At 33.8% G+C, this 15,084-nt stretch overlaps 1 protein-coding gene across 5 annotated transcripts in view; it reads right to left on the bottom strand.

Moving 5' to 3' along the window:
* Positions 1–15,084, bottom strand: part of PPFIA2 (PPFI scaffold protein A2) — a 283,305-nt gene that overhangs the window by 253,814 nt on the left and 14,407 nt on the right. The window lies entirely within an intron of this gene.

Below are 15,084 nucleotides of genomic sequence, written 5' to 3'. Positions count from 1 at the left end.
GGTATTATAACAGTTTTATCTATTACTTTCAAGACTGAATAAATTTCTTTTATTCACTTACAGACTAATTACACACAAAAAATAATTTTCTTTTTCATGACCACACAGTGTTCACAGGCATTCTAAATTTTACGGTTAACACACTTCTTGTTTACTTTTCCCAGTGCTATCAGCAGTATCATAACACAGGATCCCTCCTAGATTTAGAGTTTCTTAAGGAAAAACAATCAAGTTTTATCATGTCATTTCACCATCAGCTGCAAACTTCATTAGTTACTTCAAAGGGTCCTTTTTCAGTTATAGTCTTTTACATTTCTATTTTCGGTACTTGAGAATGCATGATTTTATTTTCCATCCTTTCATTGTTAAGTAAACTTTATTCATTAAGACATTCTTACCTATATGTCCAGTTTACAACTTCATTTGACTCCACTTTGAATTACAGCATTTTCTTCCTACCTTCCTGATATTTTGAAGCAATATGGTTTTAGCTGCATTGTATGCAATGTAAACTTACACTGAGAAAACACTGAAAAAGGCTGAAGTCTTCAGTTTTAACATGGAGAAGCTTAATTTAAAAAAGAAAAAAAGAAAAGGAAACTAAAAAATTCCTTGAAAAGTCACCTTAGTATGTTACATCACCTTACAAGTCTTGCTAGCAAATTAATGAGTCTATTAGAAAGTAGAAATGTTATCCCTGTATCTGTTTTTTTTTCAGACTACTGTGAATCTCAATTTATCCAGTAGATTTTTTTTTACTTTTCAAATATCCTTTTAGCACCTAAAATACAGATAATTTCAACAGGTTTGAAACGGAGAGCTTATTAATAGACTAGAAATTTTGGAATAAAAAAATTCCAAAAAATCACAAAATATTTCTTGACACATTTTGCATTAGCGTGGTACTACATCTGACTTAGTGATTTCAGTTCTTCATCCTAGCCTAGATAAAAGAGATTTACTAGAGATGAAATTTTGAGATTTTGTTGTCCTGTTTTCTGGTTGACTCTGGTGATCATATGCAGCCTTTAAGATGCTGGTCATGTGTTTCATAAATTACATTATCTGTTCTGTACTACAGCACTCAACTCAGAGTTACTGTAAGCCTAAGTCTATATTTCAAAAGATTTTTAGAGAAACTTCACCAGAGCTTCTTCACCAGGGCTCTATAATGGCTACATCCAGTTAGAGAGTTTCTGTGACAACTATGCACATATATATGATAAATTTACTCACACATTCCTGATACAGACTCCTCTCTAGGAAGAAGGAAGACTTTCTGAAAACTTTTTCATTAGCGATGAGGTAGATTAAGTATTTTGGCTGCTTTGTTTATTCTTTTTAGTTGGTTCTGTATCATGTGACTATTATTACAAGGCAAAAAAAAATCAGGAAAACAAATTCAGATGGAATCAATCCCCGTAATTAGATTTATGTTACAGGAAACTGCATTCCTTTAGTGAGTGCAGTCATAGGATAAGTGACCTGAACTACCAGCAATTATTAAAGAGCAGAAAAGACCAACTTTCTTTTGAAATAAATACACTCAGAAAAAAGATGACAGAGTGCAAAGTTACATATATTTGCATAGCTCTGCCTAGAGGAGACAAACAGCATAATATACTGTGCTCTTTCTATGACCTCTCATACACAATTCAGCATTCAGTTTTGAGCAGCCTGAGAAGCCAAAAAATAAATACATTCTCAGCCAGTTATACTTGGTTGGCCAGCCTGTAGGCAATAAAAAAATAACATCTGGTACTCTAGAAACCTACATTTTTTACCAGGTTTGTATTTTTCAGCATTAAAGCAATGAAGCAAAATTATAGGTTTTTATTTTTTAAAAAACAGATGATGATTAGATGAAAATCAAGGTTCTTTTGCCAAGAACTTGCAGCAGTGCTGGCTGCTGGCTGCAGAGATTGCAGCTGCTGGACATTCGGAGCTAATTACTAGCACAGTGAGGAGCATTTACCTAAAGCCAGTGAGGGGAAATTTGAGGCACAGGGCTGACAGAGGAAGACTGGAGGTTTGGGTAACAACTTGGGTTATGCTTATTTGGGTAACTATGAAACTTAACGTCTTTGAGGAATCAAAGGCATTTAGGCAAAAGATACTTGTAAGGAACTGAGCCATTTTTCCTTAAGTCAGGGGAAGTAATGGGAATGTTGCAGATGTCCCAAGGAAAAAGGGCAATCTGTCCCACTAGGACACAAAGTCGCCCTACTGATGTGTGCCCATCTGACTCTGCTACAGCAGTGATTGTGTGAGCCTGCTAACTGGGTTAATCACCCAGCCCCTCAAGTGATTTAACCTATACCTGTTTACCCATTTATATCTGGAAGCTGACAATGAATGGGCTATGAACAATCTACTGTATTAAAAGTATCTTTAATAGTATCACAGAATCTGTTTCAACAACCTCCTATAAATGATTCAGAATTACACAACTATTAAAATGCACGAGACTGCTACTTAATAGCATGCTGTACCTTTGCAACTTTAAATCAACTAGACAGTCTTCACAAATATAATCACTGAACTCAAAATGGAATTTTGCATTCATTTCCAAAAGGTACACTTCTCTAATTATGGCTGTCACATTAGGAGAGTATCCCACCGATCTAAATTCCTTTGAAAGGAAGGGCAGTCATTCTAAAAGATTAAAGTACACATCAAACATCATTTGTAGGGCTAATAAGACTCTATTTTGCCTCATTAGGATTTTGGTTTTTGTTATGAAATGCCCTTTTTTTCTGCACATTGGACAACCACTAAAACCCTGATATAACAACTGTAAAAATCATAGATGGTTTATAATTGACTGTTATCTCTTCAGTCAATTACATGAATTATCTCAGTTATAATGAAAGAACATGTCCAGATCATTACGCTCTAAACCACTAGGTAAGGTCATCTGTGATAAAGTTCAATAGGATATTAATGACTAATTTATTTCCCATATAAGGTAATTTCAAGAAATTTTATTGAGAAGTAATTTTGTTGTAGAATCTCAATAACAATTCTCATCCCTAACAAACCTCAGTTGTAACCTAATTAGGTATGGATAACAAAATCCACTAATTTATACTGGTTTTTCATTCTGACATGTATAATTAGGCTCACCACATTTGTGTTAGCAAAGTTTAAAAAAATAGCCAAATGACTATTATATCTCTGTGGGACAGAATTCAAGTTTTCATAAACCTCAATGAATGTTACTTGTCTGACATCTTCAAGGCCCCCTGCTTCTTCAAAAGAACTCTGCCCTAGCTGGTATTTGAATCCTGCTGAAGTCAAATGGGTGGGACACCACAACCTCCAGGATCATAGTTTTTGAATGTAACTGTCAGTGTGAAAACTGGATTGGGAAATTCCTTCTGAACTACCCATTTCAAATAATAAATTCACAAAACATATCAAAAAGCATGAACAAGTAACATATGCAGGAAAAAACCTTTTCACAGTTCACAGTTTATGTGTACTCTCACCTGTCTGGTGCCAGGCACGGCCTCAGCAGATCCCTGAATCCCCAGGAGCCCCCAGCTCTTGTTGCACTTTGGCACTATATACCCATAGGGTAAAAAAGCATCTACTGCATTTTTATTTATATTTTTTTAAAAAATCATAGAGAAGTAAATATCTACAGTACACAGCTACACTAAATATTGACTGCTAATATTTAAAATATTAAATATGAGGTATAAATGCCACAAGTATATAACTCAAAGCTCACTTTTATTATTTTTTTTGCATTATTCTTGCATACTAAGTGAAACACCAGAAAAATTTGGCAAGACTGTGCACCAGTGCAATTAATTTCTATATTAAATACACCCATTTAATAGCAGTGCAAATCACTTTCCCATGCAGATTGGTATTAACCAATGTTGCTAGAGCACTAAAGTTACTCTACTGTTTTAGTATACCATATATGTCACTCTTTTTATTGCTTTAAGACAGCTAGAAATTTTACACAGCTGAACCTAAAAGTAAGTAATGTTCAAAAAAGAAACCATGCAGCTCCTTTGTTTTAAGACTATGGTCCAATATTAAGCAAAAAATTTAAAAACACCTAAATAGAACAGATGCAAGATGCGAAAAGAAAATACTTTTGCAAAAAGACTACAATACAAATATTTTTTCGTAGAAAGCTTGGTGAGAGGAGGAAAACTTGCTAAGTACTCTTTAGCTATCTCATGGATAGTTTCCACACCATAAAACTTACAGTGCTTATTTGCCTGTAGCATAAATCAGAAGTTTCAGCATCACTTAATGTCACACAGACTTAGCATTAAACCTGCCTGGCTGGTGCACAGGTTGTCCTTCTCCAATTGTTAACACGAATTTGCTCCCATCTCACCTTTCCAAAATTGCTTAAAAGCTTTATTAAAACAGGCTTCTTGATGAATCTGTGTTCCTATCTTTGAACAAGAAAAGATATTGAAATCTCATATGAGATGTCCACATAATCTACTCCAAAGGCCATTTCAAAGTTTCAATTAAAATACTTCTTCAGTCTAGTATCAAACAGTAATGTGGATATTACTCTGCTGTTCTCTTTCAAAGACCAATGTATACCTGAACAGAGTTCAATATCAAGAAATTAGAATAATGTGCACCATGGTGTATGGAAGTTTGTGGTTTTTTTAGTGACAGTGGAAATGAATGAATGACCAGATAGATTAAAGCGTGGGGTACATCTGAGAAACTTTAAAATTTAAAGAAACCAAAAAGAAATCATTTTATAGGTTTGATAAACAGTAAATTTGGGTGACTGACCTATGGCTTCATAGGGCATCAGAGGGAGACCTAAGTACTCCTGAGCTTTTCTAAATCTCAGAAAAGTGTATTTTTTTACAAGACTCATTTCCTCACTGTGCACTTACATCCCATTGACAAATTTCCAAGCATATAGTCTCAAATTTTTCATTTCGTATTCAAACTACTTCTGCAAATTGAATTAGTAAAAATAAATGAGAATGTTATTCCTCACTGCTCTATTTAAATTCTTAACTAGGTAGTTTGAAGCACAAGATTACATTATCTGTAACTTACTAAAACGGTACATGCACTTTTATCCCATAAGCACAAGTTATACCTCTGAAAAAAGGCTGTTCTTTCAAAACATGGCCACTCTTACTTCTAATTTAAAAAAAAAAAGAAATTTTCTAATTAGGTTTCTGACTTGTTACAATCACTTTCAAAATAAGTATAATTTAAAAATGAAATAAAAACAACAATTGTTGATGTTAAGGGGAGTTTTTTACGCATATAATGCATGTCAGATGTAGGCTTCAGGCTATTTAAGACTTTTTTCCTTTAAAAAACAATGAACAGACTCATTGTCCTCAGCTCTTTGCAGGAGACAGGTTAGAACAAGAAAAGCATATGTGCAATCTACAAAGGCAATTTGTTCACCATTGGCTGAATGCAGTTGTAAGATTACTCTCAATTTTCCTGCAATGTTTCCACCAGCTGAGTGACCCTGAACAAAGAAAGTAAAAGATTATCTACAGCAGGTTGTCTCCTCACTCCTTGATGCAATTGCTGCTCAGTCCTAAGAAATGAAGATTAACTTTTGCAAATAATTTTTAAGTTTTTTATTGAAAGTAAGCATGGAAGCAACATCTAACTGTACAAGATAAGGAAAAAATACTCAGTTTTTCAGAGGAGACAGTAAATTATGAATGGAAAGAGACATCTTCTATAGGGGACAGATAGACAAATGAATTTCAACATTCAGGAGCATTCCTACCAACAGACAAATAGAGTAAACTGTATTAAGAAGAAAAAAGAAAAAGAGTAAACTGCTCTGTAGAAATACCACAATTATTTCCATAATTTGTTAACCTGGTGTATAACACTGCAGAAGTATGAAACTTTGTTAAATTAAACTTCATGTTCTATTTTGAGATGTAAATTGACAGCTTGCTTTGATTACTTGAAATTAAACTCTACCAAAATGCCATAATACAAGAATTTAGAGACCATCCTATGTGTTATTCTCAATGTACTCCAACCACTTTGCTCAAGTTGCAAACCCTTCAACTACAGTGAACTTTTCTGTTCATTTTCTTTTGCCTCCATGTGCTCAGTAATACTGAACACCTCATAGCTACGAAATGACAAATAAGGTTGTCAGTTCCTACGATGCCCAAAATGTGGAAGGAACTCTAAGGTGCTGCTTTAGATTGCTGAACTCCAGATGAACTAAATGTGATAGAATAAGCTTCGAAAGATCTCTATACAAAGCTTAGTAAGAAATGGCCTTAGTTTCTAGAGGTCCTAAAGGCCAATTAGTTCTGAAATCACAAAAAGAATATTAATTTGATTTCCCATCCAAAAAATAAGTATATGCCATGGTAGTAGTAGAACAGACATTAGACTTTGACTCAAAAATAAATGCAGTGTATTAATTACTTTTGGAGACAAGGGGTTAGGAGATCAGATGGCTTCAAAAGCTCCTTAACAAATTTGCTGAAAGTTTCTTAAATAAATCAGGTGCAAAATATCTAAATATTTATAAATCTAATATCTAAATTTATAAGGGTATATAGGCTGAGTTATTTTTTTTCCTTTAGAAAGAAGAAACGTGTGATTTTAAGCTACAGAACAAGAACTAATTAAATAAAAGCATATTTTTTCTAAATACTTTGCCCTTAAAAAAAGAACTAGCAAGATCATTCCATACCATAATATTTTCTCATCGTTTTTCTCACAAGCTACTAACAGAAACAAACATAAATAAAGTTGGAACTGCAATACTTGTGGAAGGAAAAGTTATTGTCATGTGTCCTTTTACTAAAACAGAAAAGAAATGGGCAGATAGAAATTTTTACACCTACATGAAATTCTGATCAATTTTACATCTCATAAAAAAGACAAAAAACCCACATACGTGGGCATTGTCCTAAAGTAATTATTACCAAAACTGGAGTGTGAATGGCTAGCCAGTCCTAGTTGCTCCTCTTTCTAAATCATCATATTTATATATGGAAGAAGAATTCAGTGAAATAGAAAATGGTAACAGACAATATTCATGCTGATTTTGCTGTTTTGAGTGTTTAACTGTTTTAATTTCTAATATATTGTTTTTACCTTCTACACTACAGAGCAGATTTTTTTCTGATTTCTTTGACAACAAAAAAAGAAAAAAAAACCCAAAAATTTTCTTTTCATTTCAGCTGCAATATTCTATTCTAGCTAAAGGTGATTTTTTCTTTCTTTTTAAATAGGCAGATTCAAGGCAAAAGACTATTTATAAATGAAAATTATAAACATTTAATTAAGAGATTAAAAAATGTTTCAATGTCTGTAAAGAAGTGTCTTTAAATTTTCTAATTCCTTTTTCTTAACAAAAACAATAACCTAGTCATGACAAGCTCTGAAAAATAGGTCTGGCTGTCAAAACAGTAATTTTCAGATAATAATTTTTTTCTTCACAAAATGAAGCCTCTGCTGCCAATACTGAATTCTATGTTTTAAAAAAAATTCTTTTTCAAAGGTACATTTGGATTAAATATTTTCAAAATATTCCTCTAAAACTGTGGCATTAAAAACTGAAAATACTTTAAAAATTTTCTCTTTCATGGAAAATGCAATGTATGATTTAAAAAATAATGTTTTAGATAACTAATAACATTTTACAGTTTGATTATGGCATGACATTATTTTTGTAATTTTTTTAAAAATTAAAATCAGTGGAAATTTTTCTGCAGAAGCACTTGAATTTTAATAGAAACTCTTGCTTATCAGAACATCTGTTATTACAGTAAGAACTCATTCAGTAATGGCAGTTCATCCAAGACTGGGCATGCTCATCCATCAGTGCTTTATCTATACTACTTGTAAACCCATTTTTAAGAGTGATTAAAACTGTTCACAACAAGTATGTTATGAAAAAAAATTCCTTTCAGAAGGCACAAGGTGCACAAGTTTTTTGGGAAAAATATCAGACATGGGAAAAGAACCTCAAGTCTCCAATAGAGACAAATATGGATTTTACTAATAGAAATTAAAAGAAGAATCCTGAGGGATATTGTGGCTAAAACAAATTATATAGCTTGTATCACTACATTACAAAATTACCACCCTGTCAGAAAAAGAAATATATTACTAAACTTCAGCATGTAGAGCATCATCCTTTTCAAAACAGAAGATGTCACAAACCATTTAAAATTCTGCTGATGTATGACCTTCCATGTAAATATTCTAATAATATCTACTGTGACTTTGACTTATGTCACAGTTCTTCATACATAGCACACTTTATACTTACAAAATATCTCACTTCCGGAGGACAATGTACAACAGTCCTGAGTCACAACTGACTCATGGAAAAAGACAAAGTAGGCAGGTTACTTTCTTACTTAAGGATATGTTCTGCTCAAAAAGTGACAACAGAAAAATTTTGCAAGGACAATCTACAGTGTGCTCTTACTCCTTTCAGAAGCAGGGCTGTTCAGAGAACCCCAAAAGTATTTTTCATTCATTTGTATCAATATTTTTAATGCTTCCTCCTTACTTGGGGAAAACACTTGCATTTATGAGTCCACTAAATGTAACTTAATACAAAATGTGGTCACATCTGTTTTCAGGTTTTTAAGTGCATCTGAGTCAGTAGCTTGTAATTAATTAGTATAAGGTATGTTTTCTTATATTTGTTTCATTTCTTGCATTCAGACAAGACATTTATGTACAAGACTGGCATGTTTACAAGTACTCAAATCCCTTTTTTGTTGTGGCTGATTTTTCATCTGTGTTAGGTCTTCGTGGAGGTGAGGATATCAGCTGGTGATATCCTAAATGATAAATTTTTAAAAAACCCAAAAAACAAAGTAAGTGGAAGAAGCTCAAAAGTGACTAAATCAGTTTTGGAACACAAACACTTCTATTTTAGGATTGGCATATAAACTGAAGTTTAAAACTTGCCCTCAGCTGCAATGACAGAAGTCTGAGAAAGCATTCTGGAGATCAATATTGGGCTTGTCCTTTTCTACTTCCTTTCATTAAGCCCTCACTTTAATAATTCTTTGTGAGCAGCTGGTATGTGTACACTCTAGAAACAAATTTATGGGGTTATGGTCTTGGAAACACTTACCTGTATGTTATACTTGAGGTCTTTCTCCCATCTCTGGGAATTCAAATGAAGAATTGTAAAGCTGTACTAGTTCTTAATGTATAGGCATAGAAAATTTATGCTTTATGCTCATTCAGTGCCTTATGAATACCTTTTGTCTGTGTAAACAACGAGTGAGAAAGAAGAATTTTATTCTCATCTGGATGTCATCTTGAAAATAGATCTTAAAAACACCTGTAAGTGTAAAATCTTTCTTTTTTTTCTAAACTATGAGTAGAAGAAACACTTTTGTGACTATTTTAAAGGGAGTCCTAACCCATCATTAACACCATGCCAATTAGGTAACAAGAGGTCTCTTTTAAAAACAAAGAGACATCATGGTGTAGGACTCAAAAATGCAGTACTGGATTAGGGCAAGCAGCATTTCAGACATTTCATATCTATCTGCTAATATTCTTCTAGAAGATAAGTACTTTCTGGTTTATCCTGTCCAGGGCAAAAGTAATTCTATTTCTATAACATCTGAGAATATGAATAATGACAAGCAATAAAGAATTTATTTTTCTGTCTCTTTGAACATACAAGATCAGAACACTGATCGTTTTATTACCTTAAATTGCTACTGATCTTCTTGTAATGCTTGCTATCATAGCACTGTAATATGGAAGTAAGAAAACAAATTATTACAGATATATAAAAATAGATTATAGCTATAACACTATAGTGTATGGTTCAGATTTAAGTGTGACTTTATTAAGAAGAATTGCATCCACATGAAATAATGCCATCATAAATTTTATGACAAATGTACACATATTTGCAAGTCTGATTTAGCTTGAGATCTTGTGTAACCATTTGGTTTGGAAGTCCAGTTATCAACTTTCATACTTAAATGTAGGTTCCCAAGTAATTTTCACTGTTTCTTAGAAAGTATGCAGAGGTTTCTGTTCTGCATGAAAATACTGCCCATGCACAGTATTATTTCTGAAGATTTAATCTGAGAATTTATAAAGGCACAGTTCAATTTGTGAAAAATTGTGCTGCTTCTTGAAAGCATTGTTTGAAATTACAATTTTCAATAAACAATACCTCCTCAGATGTGTCCATACCATCCAAATATTGAGCCTCTATAGGGAATGTATACAATATATGTGAGTTACTGTTATACTGTTGACTGGATGCTCATAACAGAATGCCACAGTTGAGGCAAGAAGTAGTAGTAAATCACCATGAAAATCATTAGGCTCCAGAAAAATTAAGACAGATTTCTTTCTTAATACAGTAGACTTTTAAATTTATATTACAGCTAAGAGCCTAAGTATAGTTACATAGAAAGGAAAAGGAGTTACTGAAGGTAGTTGAATATTCAATAAAAAGGATAAAGAAATGGGAAAAGTCAGTTGATTTACTTTCCACATATACAGGGTTTGAATTTTAAATGTGTTTTGGCTGACAAAGTTTATGCTAGTTTATAGCAGACACAAAGAGAAAACCAAATTACAGCTGAGTATCTTGTATGGATGTGTATCAATTATTGAACAAGAAGAAATTCTCTACCTTAAAATACCTCACTTTTTCTTGGAATATTTCTAATATCAAGATTCTACTGCTAATGAAAAATTAATCTAATGTGTGCAATTATTCATGAACCTAGTGTTCACCAGTTCAGAAATATTGTCTATATATATTTTGACCAAAGATATACAACGGCCCTAAACACCAATTATATGAGATAGTATTCATCCTTGACCTTTGAGAAATTAAAACATTGTAAATGTGTTCAGCATATCTTAATGTCTTGGATATTCATTATTTCCAGTGTCAGCCTGATATTATTAAGAAGAGGAAGTAGAAAAACACAAACTCAGTGTATAATCTCCAAGTTCCATCTCCAAAACACATTTCCCCAAATAGCACTTGTATTCATAGTCCTAAAGAAAGCGGTTTTGTTTTTTTCCAGTAGAAGAAAAACCTTATTTTTTGAATGCAGTAACTGTCTCAGTGTTCAATACATATAAGGTATTTGTCGTTATGACAGGAAAAAAATACAAAAATCATAATTTTGCACTTCAGATACACTCATGAGTTTCATTTTGATAGTGAGAATCACAAGAACACTTTTGATCACAGAATCACAGAATCAATAAGGTTGGAAAAGACCCACGAGATCATCAAATCCAACTTATGACCAAACACCACCTTGTCAACTAGACCATGGCACAAAGTGTCAGGTCCAGCCTTTTCTCAAACATCTCCAGGGATGGTGACTCCACAGTCTTCCTGGGCAGACCACCCCAATATCTATTCACCCTTTCAGTGAGGAAATTCCTCCTGATGTCCAACCTGCACCTCCCCCAGCTCAGCTTGAGGCCATTTCCTCTTGTCCTGTCACTGGTTGCCTGGGAGAAGAGACCAACCCTCACCTGACTACAGCCTCCTTTCAGGGAGCTGTACAGAGCATAAAGGTCCCCCACAAGATTCCTCTCCTCCTGGCTGAACCCCAGCTCCCTCAGACACTCCTCATAGGACTTGTACTCCAGACCCTTCCCCAACCTTGCTGCCCTTCTCTGGGCATTCCCAGCGCCTCCAACTCCTTCTTGCAATGAAGAGCCCAGAACTAGACACGGGACTCTGTGACCTCGAGGTATGGCCTCACCAGTGCCAAATACAAGGGGACAATCCCTGCCCTGCTCCTGCTGGCCACACCATGGCTGACCCAGGCCAGGATGCCATTGGCCTTCTGGGCCACCTGGGCACTGCTGGCTCATGTTCAGCTGCTGTTGACCAGCACCTCCAGGTCTCTTTCTGTCCCCTTACTCAACTTGTTCCTTAACTACTTGCTCTTTAAGGACTAGCTCTGTCACTGATTGAAGTGTGAAAACCTCCATACTGATTTTCATGAACTCTAGCCTAGAGCTTTACTTCTGGTGCAGACTGACTTTAGCTCTACCCCTTCTTAGAGAATTCTGTCCCTTTGATACAGGAGCATGGTTTATCTACTTGTGCATTACCCTTTCCTTATTGATCCTTTATTTATCTCTAGGTTCCCTTCTGCTTAGAGGATCACAAAAAAAAAAAATCCAAAAAAAACCAAATCTGTAATTTTGGTTACTTCATAAATTCAAATAAACCAACCCACAATAAAGAACCTTACTGTAAGTCTCCAAGATTTATTTAATATCTTCTGTTTTGACAGATGATTGACTGTCATAAGAAATCAACTGTCACAGTATAATTGAGGTTTTTTTAGAACTCATACATGGTAAAGAATGCAGTTCAATGACAATAATTAAAAGAAAAAAAGCCTATAATCTCATCCTAAATAGGAAAAAAGACTTAAAGGATAAGCTATAGTCAGCAAATGATGACTTGGAGCAGATTCTTGAGTAGACTATAGAAATGTTACATTACACAAAATCAAGTCACAACTCTACCTGGCCCTTAACTTCTGTACATAGAAGTTCAGATTCTTGGGGATCATATGAAATATATATATCCAGCAATACAAACAACCTATTTCTTCAGAGTCAACAGGAAAACTCTACACACTTCAGTAAGAACTAAATTATCCCTACTTTTGAAATAAAAAAAAATGCCCCAACATAATTTTATCTTTTTGAGTGAATATTCGTTAGTACGGGAAACTATTCATTAAGATAGAAGATAGCCTGAATAAGACACTTCTAAAAGCTAATTCTTAAATATTCTGCATTTCCTTTGCTTTTAACAGAGAACTTAAAAAGAAGGGATTATGTTTTGAAGGTGTTCTTGGATGACATTTCAGCCTCTACCATCCACTTTCAAGGCCATGAGCAAAAAGTAAACTATCAAATTTAAGCTTTATAAAATTGCACTATTTTTTCTGGCTTTTCCTCACTGTATAACAAGACAGAATAGTTCAGTTAGTAGAGACCTACAATAATCATCTTGTTCTAATGCTCGACCACTTCAGGGTCGAAGTCAAATCATATTGTTGAAGCCATTGTCCAAATGCCTCTTAAACACTGAGAGACATGACTACAGCTGTCATGAAAACTAGGGAAAAAAAACATGACTATGGCTATTATTAAAACTACAGTGTCTGTAATTTTGATGGCAACAGCTTATTTGTAAGCACTTGGATAACCATCTGTGTTCTATTCTGTTGACCAACACCATTATATTTTTTTCACATTTTCATTTGTATGTCTTTTTAAACATTCAGATAATGAGCCATCAATAGTTAATGTAGCAGTTGATGTACCTGGTTCAAGCTAAAATAATTGATATCAATGTTTATGAAGCAGATACAGAGTGAAATGGGAGTACATTGTCTTGATGATTGCTTCAGGCATTCAACACATGTTCCTCCTCCTCTAAATATTTAAGTTTCTGTCTTTTTTCCCATTGTTATTATATTCCAATATCCCATTTTATTCCTCTGCTGGATTGCCACATTGGTCTTCTTCAGTCAAGTATTTATTAAGAAGTGCAAACCTTTTGAGAAAATCTCCTCCTTAAAATTATTTGCAAAATGCTCCTGAATATACAGAACTTCACAACAGCAAGGAAATAAACTCATACTTTAAAAGAATTCAGGTTGTTACTTGTATGTATAATTATACCTTTAGCTGTGCTCTGTTGGGAATATGATGGCAGTTTAAAAAAAAAAAAGATAGTCCAGAGAAGACCCAGCTAAAAACCTAAACCACAGATACTGTCAATCTGTCCTTTATCAGATAATATTAGTTATGAGTCATCCACCAGAATAAAATTGGTATTTAACACTATGAAAACAACTTTCATTCAATTTTATGTGGAAAAAAGAACTGCCATGTGCTGTTATGCTAATAGTTCTGTTACTGAGGAAGGAAAACCTTAAACTTTTCCTAAACATCTGTTAGGTTGGACACAACTAATACTTCAGCATTGCATCGCACTTAAACCATTGCAACTTTATAATCCCAGCTTGTCTTTGATTTCCAGATGTTCTGTCTCCCCTCTATACATTTAAATCCTGTAAAAATATGTATTTCCATATTTAATCTATTAGAACTAATAGTTATGGTTAGTATCTGATTTTTTTTGCATACATCTTAATACGTTCTCCTCAATGTTAATATCTTGAGACAAATAACTTAGATAATTAGCAAAAAAAAAGCATAGTTTCAGTTTGTTTCTGAAAATATCTGTTTTTTAGTAATCTAAATTGATTTTTGCAGTCACAGAAACTTGATACTTGCACTGATTTTAGTGGGAACTACATGGATTCAGAACACCTGAAAATTAACATGTTTATATTTAATAGCCTGCAAAATTATAAAACAGAGGAAATTCAGAGATAGAAACAAACTTTGGGTCAAGCTTTAGTTTTTTACACTAGTACAGAGTGTATCATTGGATTTTGAGACAGAAAACTTGGCATTTTCACCTCAGACACATTTTGCTCAGATCTCCATTTCACTGCTTGGGAATTCTTTTTCAATTATTCCCTGGAAATTTGAGAAAAATGAAAAATCTTGAAAGATTAAAAAAAATAAAAATAGATGAAGAACTTGCAGAAGTCCTTCACAAGAGGATGTTTTTAGAACCTCAGAAAAAGTACTGATTATTCATTCAAATATACAGGATGCCATTGGCACTCTATGTTCTTAGGCACAGCCAGAAAGAAATAGTGAAAAAAAGACATCATTCCATTTTCATCATAGGAACAAGAGCTGTTTTGAGAAAAATAGTGTGGATCAAGCTATTATTTTACCCAAATAGCAAATGTCCGCTCTTAAATAAACAAAATTTATTTTAATTATTACTTTTTAAATCTGTTTAAATCATTTTAATATTTATTTCTGTCAGGCTATTTTTTGTATCTATATATGTATCTGTGTGAGGCCAGTATTTTGTATCCATGCACTACATGCACACACATCTAAACAGAAAACACAACCTCAGAATAAGGCCCTACTGACAACGTTTTCTCCCTGTACCTTTCTTGTCTCTGGCAGCAAAAATTCATTGCTCGTTGT

The sequence above is a fragment of the Pseudopodoces humilis genome, chromosome 5, assembly GCF_049639895.1.
Source record: "Pseudopodoces humilis isolate 2021_Gansu_Grassland_sample_001 chromosome 5, ASM4963989v1, whole genome shotgun sequence".
NCBI classification, from domain to species: domain Eukaryota; kingdom Metazoa; phylum Chordata; class Aves; order Passeriformes; family Paridae; genus Pseudopodoces; species Pseudopodoces humilis.
Note: the sequence above shows the minus strand (reverse complement) of the source record. Positions and strands in the feature narration are given on the sequence as shown.